Source organism: Centruroides vittatus, unplaced genomic scaffold (genome assembly GCF_030686945.1).
Source record: "Centruroides vittatus isolate TY-2023 unplaced genomic scaffold, ASM3068694v2 contig_1162, whole genome shotgun sequence".
NCBI classification, from domain to species: Eukaryota; Metazoa; Arthropoda; class Arachnida; order Scorpiones; family Buthidae; genus Centruroides; species Centruroides vittatus.
Genome location: NW_027120748.1, coordinates 249,891 through 266,938, shown reverse-complemented (window position 1 = coordinate 266,938; position 17,048 = coordinate 249,891).

Sequence of the window (17,048 nt, the reverse complement as noted above, 5' to 3'; positions counted from 1 at the left end):
TGAAATCGTATTCAGTGGCGCGCTATAACTTCATGGGGCCCAAGCAAATTTAAATTAGGAAACTCCATGATTATAAAAGACTGGTTTGGGATCTCCTGTTTGTAGGGGCCCAGGCAATTGCCTTTTTTACCCATACGATAACGCATCACTGGTCATATTTCCTGAGTTTAATAGAAATAATATGAAAGAACTTTACGTTTTTGCTAGTTAACTTCTTCCGTAGTATAATTGAGAAATAATTTATTGCCTTTATTTTGCAAGATCATTCATTTATTTCTTATGCACTTATCATATTTAAAGTTTGAAATCTTCAGATTTAACTCAAATTGTCAGAGGGTGGGCATTTATTTTAATGTTTTTTTTTCTTACAACAATTTCTTTCGAAGTAACGATTATTTCGGTTATTTAATGCAGACATAAATTTAACCCTAAAAATCTTAAATTTATTTCAGTACAATTATATACGCTTTATATGCAGATTATTAAGTTATATGACGTGAGTATGAAATTTTATCTTTACGTTTATAATAAATCAAAATGGCACACGTTTAAATTTTTTATATTAGTATAAAATTCCAAAGTTTTTAAATGTAGTCTAGTTGAACAAAATTTTCGATTTGCATATATTTTATCAAAATTCGCGTTTCCTCATGATCTATTTACAAACTGGTAAGCCATAAATTATACTACTTTAATATAGTAACTGGTAGTTTGTCTATTCAACTTTTTCCTATTTCTATAAATTTAAATATATTTGAAAAATATGTTCATGTTCTTTAAAGTTTAGTTAACTTTATACCTGTTAATAATAATAAATTATTATTAACTTAAATAAATAATAAAATTCTTTAAAAAACTATTTATTATTTATTAAATTTCTGATTAAATTTCTATTTTTATTCCTTTTTAAATAATAAAATTTATCAATATATATATATATATATATATATATGAAATTTTTAAAAAATAATAAATATAATAAATTATTGAAAATAAAATAATTCATCTAAATTTATTTATTAAGAACTTAATTAATGTATATGGACAGAGACTAAATTTTATTTCAAATTTTTAATAATTTTAATAAAATAATTCTGTAGATCTTTATCTTATCAATAACTAAAATCATTACAATTTTATATAAAACCACAATTTGGTGTTAAAAATATAGGCCTATTTATACAGCGATATGGAAAATACAATAACTTATTGAAAGTGCCTATTTCATTATATGCATAATCAATCTTTTCTTTAAAAAAAGAGGCCTTAAAATCTGTATTTACATAGGCCAAGGCCAACTATTAGGCCTCTTGACAGGCTTTTTCCGGTGTAACTGACTTTAGTATCTAATTTAAGTTCAATTCACTTTACCAGAAGCATATAGAAGTATTATATATTGGTGTGTCAGTCACGTTTCCTTCCAATCACTCGTTTCTCATGATCTGCCGGATGTGTATGTCACCATTCAATTTAATTCCATTCTGCCTTTAATATATAAGATTGAGAGAGTAGATACTTCTGTATTGTCCGAACGTTGTTGTAAGACTTTTCACCTACCTCACTTAATTGATTATAGAATTGTTCTAGACGGCATTATTCGATTCACGATTTCATTTAAATACACTTTTAATTTATCATTGGTGTAGATAATAAAGAAAAAAAAAAGATAGACTAAATAGTAAATTAGACAATGGTTATAATACATAAAATCTTATTGTTACAGATTGTTAATAATTTCAAGTATAACTGTTTAGTGTTTTCAGGTTTATCTATTATAAGTGTTCAACTTTTCAAGGTTTATTTGTATTTAAATTCATATTTAGAGCTATAATATATTATAATGTAGAAAAATTAAGCTGTATTATGTAAAGGATATAATAGTTTAGTTATATAATGCTAAAGAAGCTAACAAGACCATTAAAAATTAAAAAAAAATTAATGATACGAAAAGTCTATTATAGAAGATTTCTCTGAAGTTAGTGGAGACACTACCAGTCACATTGACATTGATGATAGGTTTTTTTTAAAGATGTTATTACTAGTTTCCTGTCATCGTCTGATCTCTTATCTGCATTAATTATAGTTTAAATTATTTGCATGTCACACCTTTACCTATACATATTTGTTAGAAACACCTGCTGTCCACACCCGCTTCATACTTTGGTTCAACGCGTAGTAGATTTACTGACTTATAATTATTGTCCTTACACTCATATTTAATCAAAATTTACGGATATTTCCTGAAACGATGTATCACTATTATCATTGTTAAAATCTTTTAATGTGTTGTGTTACATGATTGATTTTTTCGTGAAAATTATATACAGGTAAAGCTTAGCTTATTTAGATAGGCTGTCATTAGTTGAGAGAAAAAGATTAATTGAGATGATGCTCTAGATAATTACAAATTGAATATTAATCTATGGTATCTTACTCGTCTGATTTAATATGATAGTGTTTACCATCACACCAATCATAGTGGGCGTATCACACATTAAAGAACCCAAAATGGAATAAGGTAAGGAGTAGGAAGGTAGCAAAGATTTCTCAACTAAAATAATACTTTATGAATACCTTTTATTGCCGTTTGTGTTGCCGAATAATGCCAGTCATTACAGACGAAAAAATCGATTCAATTAAATATTTCCAGAATCGATCGGAAAAGAAAATATTTAATTAAAAGAAAGATCGTTATGTTTAAAATGAAACGATAAAAGTGAAAGCCATAAAAGTTCTCTATCGTCCACAACAGGTCGATTTGGCCACAATGACCACATTAACCTTTGTTCCAAGTAGTTGATCGAACTTCCACAGCCTAGCCATTTACTTCGTAACGTCCCCACATTCACTGCAACAAATTTATATCAGTCATAAATCTCTGCAAAACATGGTGAGATCAAGGTTACTTCAATACCCTGCTCGCTGCATTTTAAGAACTGAAAGTTTTCTTATAATTTAAATCGATCTTCTAACTCTTTTCTACTGATTTATTATCGAGACTTTCGAGATTACGTGATATTGACGAAAATCAATTAGAAAAAAATATAACGCTTTATTATTAATAACAAGTTAACTTTTTACACAGATTCGACTTATATCCGGGTATTATTTTGGTTTATTTTATTTAATAAATTATAAAGAATAAAAAAAGAAATATAAAATTTCTTCAATATAAATACTTTTTTGATTAAAAAAAAAGATTTTAAAACAATAAAACATTTAAATCTTGTCTACTGTATTATAATGAATATAACCTTCAGATATCGAGATCTTGTCTCTAGGCATTTACATTAATTTAATGTCGATTTTGTACATATTCAACATAAATGAAAACATTATAATAATGAATTTAAAATATTTTATAACAAACTTACTCTAATAACAATTTTATTTTAGAAATATTTCTCGATATAAAGATTCCTGTTGAAATGCCTTATTTGAATTAAATATACAATTTTAAAGGTTTAGGAAGTAAAAAAAAACACGAAAATAAACATATAAATTAAAAAAAATAAGTTTGGAAGTAAATATTTGCAAATATTTTTCAGTTTATATGAATAAATTTATTTACATCTTTTAAAATGCGCTATTTTTCTTTATAAAATTCACTAAAACATCTTTAAGTTTTATTTTTGATATAGTCTCACTTACAGTGTGAGGTATTTTTTTTAATATATATATATTTTTTTATTATAAATATCACGTTATCACGTCATCTGCTTCGTTGATGGTCAAGTGTTTAACATTATTTTTCCTTCCCCCTTCATATATATATCTGCGAAGATCCGGAAATATATCATTTTTTATAGATGAGGAAATCATTTAATTCAGTATAAGACATTTAATACGTTTGAAAGTGATTCACACGTAGACTAGGAGATGATAAATCGGAAATAATCCAGGTTGTTACGATTATTTATTTATATTTCTACAGTCTCGTAATGTTTATTAAATGCAAATAAGCTCTTTTAATTCAAAAAATTACGAAAATTGTATATTTTTTAATAAAATGAACGGCTAGAAGATAATAAATAAAGATTCAATTATAAAATTATATTAAACATGTTTACAGAATAGCCTACATAATTTACTATAGGCCTTACTTTATTATAACATAAACAAAGTATTTAAAAAATTATTAATTAAATATAATGAAACAACGAACTTTTTAATTGTACGAGATTAATATGTACAAAAACAATTATAATATTAATTAATTTATAAAATATTTAATTATAATTGAGAAATAATAAGTAATTTTAAACTAATAACACACATCTTTATCTAAAAAATATTAAAGAATAAATACATAAATGAGACAATTGCAAAGAGAAATGTAATTTTTACTTGCAGTTCAGAATTAGAAGAAATTGTTTATACTTTAAATTAAACTGCATTTAATACATCAAATTTAAATATTACACGCACGTATTACATTATAAATAAATTACCGGAAAACAGATAATTAAATGTGACAATTAGCGTTTTTGTTCTATTAGAATTTTTCCATTAAAGAGACGCCCAATCGTTTGAGTTTCGAAAGATAGTTAAATTGTTTATAATTCGTGTCACGTTCATCTTTCCTTATTCTAAGCTAAAACAACAGCTGTCCTAATTCCTTTCGTGTTTCGTTTCATACTCAATAGGCTACCGATAGGAGGCCCAACAAATTTCGTAACTAGAAAAATGCATATTTTTCAATCGCACTTCGTGTGCCATTATTTACAGCAAAAGATCCATGCTTACAGCACCTGAAATCTATGAATCCTTCAATTTAATAATCACCTGCGCTCTAATTTATATTTATTTATACTTACAAAATTGGATCTTATCCAAATGACATCCAGATATATAAATTTAGACGTTTGATAGGAAAGATTCCAATATTATAATAATATTTTAATATTAATTCCGATCTTGAAACAATATTTTAATTTTGGATTACAATAGGAGAATAATTACGACTTAAAATGAGTTATTTTCTTAAAGAATGTATCGAAAATGTTCTATCTTTATGATATAAATAGGTTTAAATAAGTGAGGTAAAAATTCACAAAAGTCCTTTTAGGGTTCGAGACTGTTATTCATATAGACTAATGCTTATAAGTGCTACTAAGGCCTATATTTACACAGGAAATATCATTTTAGTTATCTCTTTGGGCATTCTATTTCTGTTTGGTATGCCCGCATAAGAGGTTTAAGAATCCTGCAGATAGTTGGTTCAGTGTCACATAAAGAATGTTACATCTCCAAAGATCATGTTACAGCTCCCAGACTGCCACAAACCTTTCATGTATGACATATTTCTTTCTCTTTTTCTGCTTATAAAGTTGCACTGCCTACGAAACTATTCAATTTTAATTTCATTAATAAGCTAGATTTACAATAAAAATTCGGCAGTTATATTAATTCTATTAGAAATTTGAATTTTGAATACAATATTTTATCTTCACGCTAAATTCTTAGACTGTATATATATATATATAGGCCTATATATATATATATTCTTTTTACATATAAAATCAGTTAATTATCACAACTATTATAAGTTACAACTTCATTAATTGATATAATTTCTGAAGAGAATTTTTCTTTTATTTTTCATTATTTTTAATAAATTTTAATAGCTCATTCCACTATAAATAGCAATAATTGTCAGGCATTTTTTAAATCAGTAGGAATTTTATCGAGATAACCGAACAGACAGTGAGAAAGGACGGCATTTCATCCAAAAGGATAGTACGTGTGTGGCCTAAACCTGATACTAATTAAGACCATCCAGTAGAGAGAGTGAGAAGCAGAGAGAGAGAGAAGAGAGAAGGCCAAAGATGGCACATTCCCTATTCCCTAGTCCGTGATTCCGGTCGACCCTTCTCTGGTTTTCGTCACCACCAACAAGACTCAGGTGACAAGTTCGCCTCCCAAGTGTCGACGTTTGCTCTTCACACGTAAAAATAGCATCCTTATAAACATTTGTATTCATTGAGAAATTTTAAAAAGTTACCTATATTTAGTAGACTTACCAAAAACGATTAAATGACAAAAAAAAAGAAAAAAATTCGAAAAATACACGGCTGAAACATGTGGGCGACACGCATTACTTTCACATAAAAAAGGTACAGTTTATAAATATAAAAAAAAAGTGTTTTACTTTATTAATATTAATTAAATATAAGTAATAATTTCAGATGATCGTATTCACAGGCTAATTAGTCTAATTTTCTAAACGCTTTTATCTAAATTATTTATTATTACAGCAAATCAAGTACAATTCGTAAGTCTAATAATTCATTGGAATGATCCGTCAATACAATTTGTCTTTTCTGTTGTTAACTACTTAAGCACGAATACATCATTTTGGATAAATGAAACGGATGAAACTTCGAAGATAATGAAATTTGAAGTGTTCCCAAACATGATTCCAATACGTTTTAATGGTATTTGAAAGCTACTAATTCAGAATCATCACAGGTAGATAGCGAGTACTGTGCATTTTCTAAGTTTTCAAAGCGAATATAGTTCGGTAGCCGCGTATAGAAAAGAAGCAGCACAAGCGATATGAAGTGAATAAAAAAAATTTCCCATGAATCATTTAGCGATAGGGAGTGGACGCATCCATCAGTAAGGGAGCCACTTCAATAATTCAAAAGACGGAGATGTAAATTGTCTTCCAGCTACGTTTACTCCCTCCCCAAGTTTCTTCTCCCCCCGTATGTTTTCGTATCCTATAGAAGGTAAAAAAATTCACATCGCTCTTAAATGTAGCCATACTAACCCAATAAAATACTAGTGGCTAAAAAATGAGCTCGGGTATCCAACCACGTCTCTCACCACCTAGCCATCTTATCACTAATGTGATGTGCCTCATGTACAACACACCTATATAGAATCTAAAAACGTAAATAAAATAGTAATAGTTCCAACAGAGATATACATTGCGTCGTACAAAGATGTAGGAGAGGAGAGAAACTAGTAAAATATTTTTTAACAAAGTTTAAATTCGATTACACAGTTTTCATCTCAAATACAGGGACTAAAATGATTGAAATTTTCACCCCTCTCCTACGATATTAACATTTTACCATTTTTCCATCTACCTATTGGTCGAAGGCCTTCAGGAGGATTCCATTAAATATTTACGTTTCTGCGTGGGGAAAAGATTAAAATATGTGCTGAAGAGAAGATGTTTTCAAGTAGCTACATTTTGTAATAAGATTTGGGATTGATGCTGACAAAGTGGAAGTATGATACGAGAAACGTGATTGGCTAAAAAATTCTTTGCAGAAGTCCAATGTTGTTGAAAAAATTATGTTTTGTTGACACAAAATCCTATCGTTTGACGTTTCCATAAAAACCACGCTGAAGATAGTAAATATTTTAACTTGTTATTATTGTATTTTTTTCCTTTCTTTTATACAATGTCATATTATAAAAGATGTGATAGTCCCGTATAAAATTTCTAACTTTTTATCCAAATTTTCATTTAATATTCTTATTTTTAAAGCGGATAATTGTTTTTAGACTTTAAAATGTAATTGTAAAAGCATCGAAGAGCTTAAAAACTACGAAACCTGTTCACAACTTGCTAAATATTCTACAATAACTAGTTTCTCTCATATTATAAATGCATTAAAGACTAAATATGGTGTAAATTTCAACAAAAATCGCATTAATTTTCACTAAGTGACGAAATTCGAATTAAAAATTTGAATAATTAAAACTTAAAATATATTTTTTTTACACTTTTATTATTTAATCATAATTAAAATAATTTTTTTAAAATATAATTCTACAGCATAAATATTAAATTTTTATAGTAAATTAAGCGAATTATTTTATAAAATTTTATAATTAACACGTTTTAAAATAATACTGAAACGTTTAATTTATTCAAAAAAGAAAGAAAAGAAATTAAATACAAGATTTAATCAAATATTTTAACATATATTTTAAATATAAATTTCAAAATTAAATTAATATCTCATCCGGCTATTTATCTTTATTAAGTACAGTTTTAAAATACGATTATTTCAGTGGAACAAACTTAATTAAATTTTATGCTCGAGCGAAAAATATTTTATATCAAGAAAATAAATTCCCGAAATTCTTTTAAGTAAAATAGATTATATTCTTCCCCTCCTCGCTCTCCCTCTTCTTCTAAGTTATACAATTTTTAAGGATGAAAAATTATATTTTGAAAAATTTCGTATTTTTCAAAAATATTTGGAAATACAAAATTTCAATCGAGATAAACCGCAAGAGTGGATTTTCTATTACAAAACAATTTAGGAAATCTCTAGGGATAGACACAGAACCGAGCTTATTAAATTTTCATGCCTCCCGCTTGATTCTGGTGAATGATTTAGAGGAGGCTGCAGAGGTGCCACAGGATCTAAGGGCGTTACTCTCGACCACCCGGAATTAACATTGTCAGTTAAAAAAGTAAAATAAATATTTTCGGAAATCTATCATTGGGTGGGGATAGCATTGCACTGATTTGTCATCCATGTTTTATAGCGATATCATTATTTATACTATTGTTATAAAAGTATAGTTGGTGTCCCAAAACTGTGACTTTATAGTAAATCTACGAGACGAGATGAAGATAAGTTTTAAATAAATTAGTAATATAAAAGATATTTATAATGTTTAGATAAGAAAATGTGTAATTTGAAACTTTTATAACTGTTTTAAGTCATAATTTATCTCATTATATAGATATAATGCGGATACGAGTCGGAATTACAGGGTTTATAAATGATAATATTTTAAAAATAAAATAAAATAAAGATCAAAATTCTGGAATAAATTTTTTATTAAATTTAGAAAAATAATCGTAAATTATAATTTAATTAAGTTGAGCGAATATTCAGACATTTAGGGACAAAATTAATAAATGTAGGCCCATTTTCGTTTGATAAAGAAACTTAAATAGAAAAATTTTATACAAAAAAATATAAAAAATCGGATTAATTTTATTCAAATTATAATCTTATATACTAAAATATATATATATTTTTTAAATAGAATTTTATTTATTCTGAATTTATCGCTGTTTTAGTGCAATCATTTAAATATATTTTAATAATTTTTTTAAAAAAGTATATAGACTACGCATTATTCGACAAAGAATTATTGTTATAAACATGTATTTAATATAATAAATACTTTTAGGAAGTAAAATATTTCTCTACATCAGTGTCTATGAATAAAATATAGCTTATACTTTAAATATTGGGTTAATCTTAAGAAATTAAAATATAGTTATCTCTTACGTAAATTCTAGATGTTGATTAAAACCAGAGAAATTTTTTTCGCATCGAACAATTTGTTTTGTATTTCACGCATTAAACTTGACGAAGAGAAAAAATAATGAAACATCAGATGAACATAAACATTATCTGAGAGGGAGAAGAGGTTAAGAGAGCAGATGAATAGCTCCTGTTTATTATCGACAAATCAAAATGTTCTTATAATTAATGTAGAAATGAACACTTCATTAGGCTGGTTACACGTCTCTTTGACATATGATATTTCGCCTTCAATTAAGGAGAAAGTAACGCATCGCCAATCAACTAATGGCGAATTTGCTTGCTAATTGTGTTACATCCCTCTAAATTATGTGGAGATACGAGCTTCTACACTGCAAATGGTTCGAGCACAAACTTGCCTTGTTTAAATCCAATACTATTTCATCTATATATTACAGTCAGAGAATCAAAGTAATATTTATCTCCTCGAAAAACAGTCGATTTATTTTCAATTTTTTTTTTTTTTTTTTTTGGTTTAAATCTATCGCGAAATACAACTTAAATTTTTTTAATAAGAAAATTATAAATGTTCTCAAGTTTTCTTTCCTTCAGGTTAAAATTGATCTGGTAAATTTCTCGATACCATTTTATGCACAAGGTTAGCGGTAAAGACGAACGTCGAAACGATTCGCATTTCTTTCGCTATTGGTTGTTCTAAGAACACATGACTCCGACGTCACACGGCTATAGTAAAACCAAAAAGATTGTTGGTCGTTACGCATCACTTCACTTCACTTTCGTCTACGATCGTTAGCGGATTCTTACTTGGTTGTGTCAATTTATGGCAGATTTTTTATTTATACAAAAAAAAAAAAAAAACTTAGAAAAGTCATCCCGTGTTAAAAAATTTAAGAGTAATATATCAAATTTTCCACGGGAAATTTATCCTCGTTAACAATTAAATTAGACAAGTAAATCAAGGATAACGTTCGTATTTTATATTTTACTTTAAAGTTAATGAAATAAAGGCCTTTTTTTCATAAACAAATTTATTGGAATTGTTTTTGTAACTGTTCTTCAGGGAACTTTATTAATATTTATATAAGTTATAATTTCATAAATTTATGTTCTTTTATTTAAAGAAACATAACTATAAAATGACTATAAGTACAGTTTAGCCATTAAAATAGATATAAAACAAACACTATTAATAAATAACAGCTGTTGAGTACAAGCATAATAGATTTTATAGGCAGAGCTTGTTTAGTGACCATGACATAATTTGTATTTGAATAAAAGTATCTGTTACTGAATTTATAAATTAAAATATCGCGATAATTCATAAACTTAATAGTAATAGACTTCGAATAAGTTAATTAAAAGTAGGACCTGTAAGTTTATATAGCAGCTGGGAAAATCTTTTATTTTTTAATATTTTATCTAACCCTTTTGTTAAGCAAGTAATAATGGGTTATATACATGCCTAAATTATTAATTAAATATAATATTTTATGATGTCCATATTATAAACTAGCGCTTCTTATCGTTATAAGTTCCGGTCTATACCGAAATAAATTTCCCTTTTTTTTTCTTTTAGTCAACATAAATATCGTTTTGATCAAGATAAATGAAATATTAATAAAACACTTAAATTTATTGGTATTAAAATAATAGGTTAGTTAACAACTTGAGTGGCTATTCTAATGTTTAATAAGCAACCAGTTACTCCACGATTTCCATCTTGCTTTTGACCTCGACACGTGATCCTTCAATAATTTGTTGTTGCTCAATCGACGTTCATCACTTTAGAGCAACGCCCTTATGTAGGTGAAGTAGTCTGGTTATTACCCATACATTGATACAGCTTTACCCGAGGAGATGCCCTACCCAGATCCTTTTTCACTAGATAAAGTTGTCTATTCTGACAGCACTTTTCACTATGTTAAATTCTGAAAATATTCGATAAAAAAAATAATGGCAATGTTTTTATAATTGTAACTACTTAAATCAGCGGCGTAGAGAACGATTTAATTTATTATTTTTATATCATTCGAATCACTTTATTTTGATTTTTCTAGATTCTGTTTAAGTTAAATATAGAAGACATTAAATCCAGTGATGCGTAAATGCAGTTGTTTTAACTATAAACTAGGAAATCGAGGATAAAACTAAGGGAAAAAAATCCAGGAAACTTGACAGAAATCAGAAATTTCAATTCAAACAATCCACGACTGAGTGATGTTGCCTGAAGCACTTAAGCAGTATTTTTAAGTCTTTTGTTAAGCATGTTTGACATTTCAAAATGCATCCATTGTTTGAAAACTCCTGTTAAAATCAGTTTAACAAATAAAACAATTGATGAGTGAGGCATAAAATCATATTTTGCATATATTAATAAACAAAAAAAGGTTAAAAACGTTATTTTTTTGAAGTTTATGCGTCCTTTTGCTTCATTTATATTCTTAAATTCCAGTTTTAGAGGCCAATTTAGATATTAAACATAGATTATAAATAGTACGACTCAAATTTTCTATAAATAGAAATATTATTAAAAGAATTTACTCTGAGAAAGCGCAATCCTTTCTAAAATAGCTATAAACATAGAATGCTAATGCAGTCCAAGAGCTACTGTTTATTCGTGATTACAGTCTGTGGAGGAAGTAATTTGTCGCATCAGGTGACATTTCGTGATTGAAAATCATTTTTTTCAATCGGCAGGAAATCATAGTTCAAAAAAAGAAGTCACTGCCTATGCGTGACATAACGGAGAAATAGTGTATATATAGTATAGGCCCGTATACAAATAGCACAAAAAGACATGCCGAATTGACATTATAATATCATAAAGACATCTACAGACAAACTAGCTGAACTTAACAAGCAGTTTATAGAATGGTTCCCACATTAACTTGTGTATTTTATTGACGTCAATTTAAAGAATAACAGGTTAATTTAAATTCGCGTTTACTCGACGAGAGTTTTATAAGTAGCATATTCCAAATTGTCGTCGTCTTTATATTTCAAAGATCCTTTCTTCACAGAATCTACGCCCAACTATTATATCCTGTCCAGGTGTGGGACAGCCAGGCCGAGTTCCTCCAGAAGATGACCATGGCACCTCTTGCACCCCCATTTGTTATCGTACATTAAATTATAGCGTACTGACTGAAGGACTCGACACTCTGCCTTGTAATTTAAATCCATTGCATCCGTACCTGTTCTCATGATGGATTACATGATCTGCTAACATGTTCTCCACGTGAAATTTTGAAATCGCCAATTACGCCTCTCCAGTCATACGTCGGTTCTTCCACCAAATTTGCCAAAATAGATCTATGTCACCGAAGTATACTTATTATGCAATCAGACAGAAATTGTAAAATTACATGACCTTTGCTTCATAATAATTATTTCTATTGTTATATTATTGATTCGAGATAAAGCGATTTTAGAACTTCATGAAAATTTCTATAATTAAATTTCACTTAAAGAATTTTAACAAGATAATAGAAAATGTTTCAATTTTAAATAGTTAGCAATTATTTTCACGTAAAATTATGTGAAAAAGTTAAATATTTTCTTTAATTTATACTAAAATTTAATGGCTTAAATATTAAAACGTTAGACTTAGGCAAATTTAATTCAATTTTAAAATATTTAAACGTCTTTTAATATATTATTAGTATTTATTGTTTATAATTGTGTATGTGTGTGTATACACATATAGGTCTACACATATATACATTATATACAATACATTTTTATATGTGCGTATGTACATGTTTTTTCTTGAATTTTAAGAAATTCTTCATATGTCACAATGATAGTGAAGTCTTTTATTCCCATTATAAGATGCTCCGAGTTTTTTTAAAGGATCAGGGTTATAAAAAGTAAAGAAGTCATCAGCGTTACAGTCGAAAGCCATCTGTTGTACAGTACCTACTTATCACCTTCTCCATCTCGAGAAATACGGTTCGAAACAAAATAGTCATTGTTAAACCCACAGATTCAGCGATCATCATTGAAGATCGCGTCTCTTCATCATTGCTTGACGTTTCCTATCTCTGATAATCTACATCGTCGCTTTACTACTTTTTCAAGTCATTTGGCAACGACTCGAATGTATTCTGGATAATTATAAAGCTTTTGATGACTTCCTTGTACACCAAAGAATTTTTTCCCAGAAGAACCTATATGGATCGTTTTGTAATGATCGGAAATGGATATCAAAGAGATAATGTGTTAGTCATCAGTGGATAGGAAATTTTACGAAAGATTAAGACATTTTACACTACATCTGATAAACTATAATTTATTTTATAACTTAAATAGCTTAATTTATGTTTAGAATTGTCTTTGAAATTTGTCTATCAACGCTTCTTTATTTTAAATAATAATTTAAAAAAAAGAAATATTTTATGAAATTTTAAAGATTTGTAAGTGTGTTACAATATCATAATTGATAAAAGATTTAGTATTATTAGAATAAGACTTAAATTATTATTTTTTAAAATAAATTTTTACCGGCAATGAAATTTCTTTGTGTGTATTTCAATTTAAAATAAAATAGATTGGCATTGAATAGAAGAAAAAATATAGTGACAAATAAATTCTTTAACTTTTTCACTTTTAGAATTAATTTAAAAAAAAAAACTTTTAAGATTTTTAATGTATTCTTTACATTTTCATGCAAGCAACGATTTTATCTATTCTCTATAATTTATGAATTTCCTTCGGTAATGTTGTTGACTTCGACTTCTTTTCCCTATTCATTCATAACTAGTTAGTGAAATATTTATTTGATTTGTGACTGATAGATAAATAATAAAAAATGTAAAGAATGCTTTCAAGTCTTTCGCCATATAACAAAGAGCGGTCGTGCAAGCCAAATCATAAAAGGGGGTCTTCGATAGCGAGCCCAATAAAAGAACGAAATATTCTCGTCTTTCAAAAACAAAAAAAAAAAAAAAAAAAAAATGCAATTTTCAGTACTCGGTCTGCACATCTAATGTCACGGTTGCCTTCTAAAACTGACAACATGTAGGACTAGGCACAGCTGTGATTGATATTTGAGTGGTTTATCAGTACATTCAATCAGATCTCTTTATCCTGCCAAGTCTAGAACCTCCCTCTCTTCATCTGGCTAGCAGGTGTTACGTCTACTAAGTCATGTTGCTACTTCATATAATGTGCTACAAACGCCAGACAAAAATCCTTCAATCTAATAGATGTTGTGAAGGTGCGAATAAATCTGCGTGACCGCATCTCCCAAGCGATGACATCGAATGAAGAATGAAATGATTCTTTCTTTCTACCCTATTAATAGTTCGTTTGACAAATTAAGCCTACGTTCTGCTGATTTTTCTGTGGATAACACCCTTAAAATTGGAATTATGTTGGCTCGATCTAAGATGTTATAAAATGGCACAGTATGAAAGCTGATGTACCATGCAAGATTAATTGAAAAAGATTTTAGATAGAACTTTACACAATAATTACACCAGAAGGACCAGCCTGTAGCAATTACAATAAACTATAAGTCCTATTTATAATTCATAACAGACCTTAACTTCTGAAAGAAAGAACAACTTATCGTGTGTCAACTTCTTCGTGATGATACACCTTAAGATAATGATTATGAACTTTTTTGTATTTACATAAGCTTCTTACCTTGTTTATATAATATATACATATATTAGCACTATTTTTTATCAATAAAATGCGTATAAATGCACGTTTCATGAACTAAATAAATTTTTTATTATCCTAGAGAATAATTTTTTCTTACAATAAATTTACTACGTAAATTTTTTAGTAATAAAAATAAGATTACAGTTTACTTTTTTATTGTAAGGTATACAAAACTCAGCATATAATTTAATCATAATAATGAAATTGTGAAAGAATTTTACATAAACATGCATACTTTACGTTCTGATGTTCTTTCATAAAATATTAATATACTCTTATGCTTTTAAAAAAAGGCACAGGTACAGTATGTATAATGTCAGCTTCAAAAATATCAAAAAAAAGTTTAAAAATATATTTATATATTATACTTTATTTTAAGTTAAATAAAGATTTATTCAAACCTTAATTATAGTTTTAAAATATATCAAATTTGTTACATCAAATGTTGATGTTTCTAAAATGAATTTTAGATATAATTTGCGTTATACAAGCAGTTTAAATGGAGAATATTGCATAAATAACACTTGTAATAAGCCACCCCTGGGTCAAAAATGCATATATCTTCCAAGAACAGGCTGAAATGTAACAAATGACTTCAATAAATCTAAAAGTTTATGTAGGCGTAGAGTTGACACAGGTTATAGATTTTAAAGATATTGAGTAGGCTTGCAGAAAAAGTTAATGAGACTATATTCTAACTTATAACATTATATATATTTATTTATTTATTTTTGAAATACTGATTAACACATCATTTTACATTAATTTCAGATAATGTAATTTCCTATAAAATATTAAGAAAATTTAATAAAAGTATCGTGTCTGTTATACTAATATTGATATGGAAAAATATATTAAGAATAAGATACTTCAAGTAAAAATTTAAAAAATATTATTGATAATTTTTCCGGAAGAATCCTTCTATTTTTTTTATATTGTTTCATTTAATTCGAATTTAATAGCAAAATATTAAATTGAATCCATGAAAAGAAATGGGCATTATTTTCTGGATAATAACGCCTCTTTTGACAGCATTAAGTTTAATTAGCTTTTGGAGGTTGACAGAAAGCAGAGATGCTTCTTGTCCTTCGATGTAGGTCTGACAAGTTACATTTGTCAACAGAGTCACTTTTGACTCTTAGAAATCAACGACGATAATTCATATATTTTATTTATTTATTTATTTTGTCAGTGTGTTGTAACATTATAGCCGTTTATAGAATTGCGTACTGCTGTTTTAAACAATTCAAAAATGCAGAGGTGTAAGCTTCAGAGAGAGATCAACAAACTGAAATTTAATCCAATTGCTTGTAATTTATGCAAGAATTATGATTATAAGCTCATAGAAATTGGATAATATAAATTATCAGACGATCAAGAGCATTTTAAATTGAATATGATGAGGAATTAATAGTTCCTCTGATCCACTTTTCTAATGTTATTTTGCTTAATATCTTAGAATATAAAGTAAGAAGGTAAATAGAATACAAAGCTTCCTTGTTTCTCGTTTTTTTTTTCAAAAATATCGAAAATATTATCGAATAAGAAACTTAATTCACAACAATAACAGTTCATATTTTTAAAAAATAAAGTGAAGAAATCATAATCATAACAAAAACTGATTAAAAAACTTAAATAATAAAGCAATTACTTATTCAAATATAAAAAGAACAATATCAAGATAAATGATAGAAACAGCAGAAAACCGGATATCTTGGGCGGAATTTAAGCTTTGCAATGCAGAGGTATCCAATTAACTGCAGGGTGTGTTGGATCATGCCGGGTGGCCCGTACTTCACGCCTTCATCCTCACAAACCTCCCTAGGGATCCAACCACCCGGAGTTGCATCGAACAACCAGGTGTTGTATCAATCGAGAAACTAACATTCACCTCGACTGAGCTATGCTAACTTCTACTCTTCCATCAAATTCCCTTGTAAGATTGAAACACTCTGCTGCTTTAACACTTCTTCAGATTAGATAAAGAATTCTAAGTAACAGTTGCCATAAATATAAGAAAATTACGATTACGATTCTTTGCGGGTTTAAATCGATTTTGAAAACAAAACCAAATGCTTGTTAAAATTTAAATATTCTTCAAACTAT